Source organism: Arachis ipaensis, chromosome B06 (genome assembly GCF_000816755.2).
Source record: "Arachis ipaensis cultivar K30076 chromosome B06, Araip1.1, whole genome shotgun sequence".
NCBI lineage: Eukaryota > Viridiplantae > Streptophyta > Magnoliopsida > Fabales > Fabaceae > Arachis > Arachis ipaensis.
The window spans coordinates 70,057,490-70,063,277 of NC_029790.2; positions in this window are offsets into that span (position 1 = coordinate 70,057,490).

Below are 5,788 nucleotides of genomic sequence, written 5' to 3' on the forward strand. Positions count from 1 at the left end.
GCTCTTGAGCTCCTCTATGTCTCTTCCTTGTCTTTGTTGTTCCTCCCTCATAGCTCTTTGATCTTCTCTAATCTCATGGAGAATGATGGAGTGCTCTTGGTGTTCCATCCTTATTTGTCCCATGTTGGAACTTAATTCTCCTAGGGAGGTGTTGATTTGCTCCCAATAGTTTTGTGGAGGAAAGTGCATCCCTTGAGGTATCTCAGGGATTTCATGGTGAGGAATTTTCTCATGCTCTTGTTGAGGTCCATGATATCTTGTTTGCTCCATCCTTTTCTTAGTGATGGGCTTATCCTCTTCAATGAGGACGTCCCCCTCTATGTCAATTCCAGCCGAATTACAGAGGTGACAAATGAGGTGAGGAAAGGCTAACCTTGCCAAAGTGGAAGACTTGTCAGCCACCTTATAAAGTTCTTGAGGTATAATCTCATGAACTTCCACTTCCTCCCCAATCATGATACTATGGATCATGATGGCCCGATCTACAGTAACTTCAGACCGGTTGCTAGTAGGAATAATTGAGCGTTGAATAAACTCCAACCATCCTCTAGCTAGAGGCTTAAGGTTTGGTCTTCTCAATTGAACCGGCTTGCCTCTTGAGTCAACTTTCCATTGAGCTCCTTCTACACATATGTCCATGAGGACTTGGTCCAACCTTTGATCAAAGTTGACCCTTCTAGTGTAGGGGCGTGCGTTTTCTTGCATCATTGGCAAGTTGAACGCCAGCCTTACATTTTCCGAACTGAAATCTAAGTATTTTCCCCGAACCATTGTAAGTTAATTCTTTGGATTTGGGTTCACACTTTGATCATGGTTCCTAGTGATCCATGTATTTGCATAAAACTCTTGAACCATTAAGATCCTAACTTGTTGAATGGGGTTGGTGAGAACTTCCCAACCTCTTCTTCGGATCTCATGACAGATCTCCGGATACTCATTCTTTTTGAGCTTGAAAGGGACCTCAAGGATCACTTTCTTCTTGGCCACAACTTCATAGAAGTGGTCTTGATGGACCTTTGAGATAAATCTCTCCATCTCTCATGACTCAGAGGTGGAAGCAATTGCCTTCCCTTTCCTCTTTCTTGAGGTTTCTCCGGCCTTAGGTGCCATTAATGGTTATGGAAAAACAAAAAGCAATGCTTTTACCACACCAAACTTAAAATGTTTCCTCGTCCCTGAGCAAAAGAAGAAAGAAAGAAGGGTAAGAAGAAGAAAAATGGAGGAGAGGGAGAGAGGTGTGTATTCGGCCAAGGGGAAGAAGAAAGGGTTTTGTTGTGTGAAAATGAAGAAGGAATGAGGGGTTTATATAGGAGTGGGGGAGGGTTTAGGGTTTGGCCATTAGGGTTGGGTTTGGGAGGGAAAAGAGTTTGAATTTTGGAGGTAGGTGGGGTTTTTGGGGAAGAGAGGATGGATGTGAGTGGTGAATAGGTGATAGGGAAGAGTGATTGAGGTGATTGGTGAAGGGTATTTGTGGAAGAGAGTTATGAAAAGGTGTGAAGAGGAGAGAAGAAAAGGTGGGGATCCTATGGGGTCCACAGATCCTGAGGGGATCTTGTGGGGTCCACAGATCCAGTGGGGTCAAGGACTTAACATCCCTGCTCCAATTAGGCGTGTAAAACGCCCTTAGTATGCATGTCTGGCGCTAAACGCCAGCTTGCTACTTGTTTCTGGCATTTAACACCACTTCCATGCTTTGTTCTGGCGTTAAACACCAGTCTGGTGCTTATTTCTGGCGTTTAACGCCAGCTTGATGCTTCTTTCTGGCGTTAAACGCGAGTTTGATGCTTCTTACTGGCGTTTAAACGCCAGTAAGTTCTTCCTCCAGAGTGAGCTATTTTTAAAGCTGTTTTTCATTCTGTTTTTGATTTTTCAGTAGTTTTTGTGACTCCACATGATTATCAACCTAAAAAAAAACATAAAATAACAATAGAAAATGAATAGATATAATTAAATAACATTGGGTTGCCTCCCAACAAGCACTTCTTTAATGTCAATAGCTTGACAATGAGATGTCATGGAGCCTCACAGATGTTCAGAGCAATATTGCGACCTCCCACCACCAAACTTAGAGTTTGAATGTGGGGGTTCAACACCAAACTTAGAGTTTGACTGTGGGGGCTTTAGTTGACTCTGCAGTGAGAGAAGCTTTTCATGCTTTCTCTCCATGATTACAGAGGGAGATCCTTGAGTTTTAAACACAAGGTTGTCCTCATTCAGTTGAAGGACCAATTCTCCTTTGTCCACATCAATCATAGCTCTTGCTGTGGCTAGGAAGGGTCTTCCAAGGATGATGGATTCATCCTCTTCCTTCCCAGTGTCTAGGATTATGAAATCACCAGGGATGTAAAGGCCTTTAACCTTTACTAACACGTCCTCTACTAGTCTATAAGCCTGTTTTCTTGAGTTGTCTGCCATCTCTAATGAGATTCTGGCAGCTTGTACCTCAAAGATCCCAAGTTTCTCCATTACAAAGAGTGGCCTTAAGTTTATTCCTGACCCCAGGTCACATAGAGCCTTCTCGAATGTCATGGTGCCTATGTTACAGGGAGGAATTTACCAGGATCTTGTTTCTTTTGAGGTAGAGTTTGCTGAACCAAGGCATTTAGTTCCTTGATGAGCAATGGAGATTCATCCTCCCAAGTCTCATTACCAAATAATTTAGCATTCAGCTTCATGATTGCTCCTAAATATTGAGCAACTTGCTCTTCAGCAATGTCTTCATCTTCTTCAGAAGATGAATAGTCATCAGAGCTCATGAATAGTAAAAGGAGGTTCAATAGAATCTCTATGGTCTCTAGATGAGCCTCAGATTCCTTTGGTTCCTCAAAGAGAAACTCCTTATTGGCCAGTGAACGTCCCAGGAGGTCTTCCTCACTAGGATTCACGTCCTCCTCCACCTCTTTGGATTCGGCCACACCAAGCAAGGTAATGGCCTTGCACTCTCTTTTTGGATTCTCTTCTGTATTGCTTGGGAGAGTACTAGGAGGGGTTTCAGTGACTTTTTTACTCAGCTGGCCCACTTGTGCCTCCAAATTTCTAATGGAGGACCTTGTTTTATTCATGAAACTTAAAGTGGCCTTAGATAGATCAGAGACTATATTTGCTAAGTTAGATGGATTCTGTTTAGAAATCTCTGTCTGTTGCTGAGTGGATGTTGGAAAAGGCTTGCTATTGCTAAACATGTTTCTTCCACCATTATTAAAGCCTTGTTGAGGCTTTTTGTTGATCCTTCTATGAGAAATTTGGATGATTTCTCCATGAGGGATTATAGGTATTCGCATAAGGTTCCCCCACGTAATTCACCTCTGCTATTGCAGGGTTCTCAGGATCATAAGCTTCTTCTTCAGAAGATGCCTCTTGAGTACTGTTAGATGCAGCTTGCGATCCATTCAGACTCTGAGAAATCATATTGACTTGCTGAGTCAATATTGTATTCTGAGCCAATATAGCATTCAGAGTATCAATTTCAAGAACTCCCTTCCTCTGAGGCGTCCCATTACTCAATGAGTTCCTGAGCTTCTGTAGGCATTTTTTTTAGGTGAATGGATCCACCTGCAGAATGGTCCAATGACATCTTTGATAATTCAGACAGACCATCATAGAATATATCCAAGATGGTCCATTCTGAAAGCATGTCAGAAGGATACTTTTTGGTCAGTTGCTTGTATCTCTTCCAAGCTTCATAGAGGGATTCACCTTCTTTCTGTTTGAAGGTTTGAACATCCACTCTAAGCTTGCTAAGTTTTTGAGGAGGAAAGAACTTGGCTAAGAAAGCTGTGACCAGCTTATCCCAAGAGTTCAGGCTGTCTTTAAGTTGAGAGTCCAACCATATTCTAGCTCTGCCTCTTACAGCAAACGGGAAAAGCATAAGCCTGTAGACCTCGGGATCAACCCCATTGGTCTTAACAGTATCACAGATCTGTAAGAATTCAGTTAAGAACTGAAAAGGATCTTCTGATGGAAGTCCATGAAACTTGCAATTCTGTTGCATCAGAGAAACTAATTGAGGCTTTAGCTCAAAATTGTTCCCTCCAATGGCAGGGATTGAGATGCTTCTTCCATGTAAATTGGAATTTGGTGCAGTAAAGTCACCAAGCATCTTCCTTGCATTATTATTATTTTCGGCCATGTCTCCTTCTTTTTCGAAAATTTTTGTCAGATTTTCTCCAGAGAGTTGTACTTTAGCTTCCCTTAGCTTCCTCTTCAGAGTTCTTTCAGGTTCAGGATCGGCTTCAACAAGAATGTTCTTATCCTTGTTCCTGATCATATGAAAAAGAAGAAAACAGAAAAGAAGAGGAATCCTCTATGTCACAGTATAGAGATTTCTTTATGTGAGTAAAAGAAGAAAAGAAATTCGAACACAGAAAGAGAGAGAGGGTTCGAATTTTTAAGGAGAAGAGAAGTGTTAGTAGATAAATAAATAATTAGGAGAAGGTGAGAGAGAAGAATTTTCGAAAATAATTGAAAAGAAAAGAAAAATATTTTTGTTTTTATTTTGAATTTTGGTTAGAATTCGAAAATTTTGAAAAGAAAATTGAAGTTAAATTAAATTAAAATTTAAAACAATTAGTTAATTAAAAAGGAATTTTGAAAAAGAGGAAGGTGATTTTCAAAAATTAGAGAGAGAAAATTAGTTAGGTAGTTTTGAAAAAAGATAAGAATCAAACAAAAAGATAGGATTAGTTTGAAAAAGATTTGAAAATTAATTTTTAAAAAGATAAGAAGTTAGAAAAAGATTTTGAAATTAAAATTGAGAAAGATATGATTGAAAGATATTTTGAAAATTTAATTTGAAAAGGATTTGAAAAGGAAATTAAAAAGATTTAATTTTTGAAATTAAAGTTGATTACTTGACTAACAAGAAACTTAAAAGATATGATTTTAAAATTTAAAGATTGAACCTTTCTTAATAGGCAAGTAACAAATTTAAAATTTTTGAATCAATCACATTAATTGTTAGCATTAATTTCAAAAATATGAAATGGAAATAAGAAAAGGATTTTGAAAGTAAATTTTGAAAATTTTGAAAAATATGAAAAAGATTTGATTTTTTTGAAAAAGATTTGAAAAAGATAGAATTTTTAAATTGAAAATTTGACTTGACTCATAAGAAACAATTAAATTTAAAAACTTTTTGACTAAATCAAACCAAATTTTTGAAAATTTATGAGAGAATATGGGAAAGATATTTTTTTTATTTTTAAATTTTTAATGATGAGAGAGAAAAACATCAAAAAGACTCCAAACATGAAAATTATGAATCAAAACACACAGTGCATGCAAGAACACTTTGAATGTCAAGATGAACACCTAGAACATATTTTTGAAAAATTTTTAAGAAAAGAAAAACATGCAAGACACTAAACTTAAAAATTTTTAATGTTGAGACACTAGCAAATTAAAAATGCATATGAAAAACAAGAAAAGATGCACAACAAGAAAATGCAAAGATCAAAACAAAGAAGATCGTCACGAACAAATGCATGAGTTTTTGAAATTTTTAATGAAATTAAAAAGATGTAATTGACACCAAACTTAAAAATTGACACAAGACTCAAACAAGAAACATCAAATTTTTTTGGTTTTTATGATTTTATTAATTTTTTTGGATTTTTTGAAAATTAATTGAAAAAGAAAAATAAGGATTTCAAAATTTCTAATGAGAATTCCAGGAATCATGCAATGTTAGTCTAAAGCTCCAGTCCAAGAATTAGACATGGCTTACTAGCCAGCGAAGCTTTCAGTGAAAGCTCCGGTCCAAAACACTAGACATGGCCAATGGCCAGCC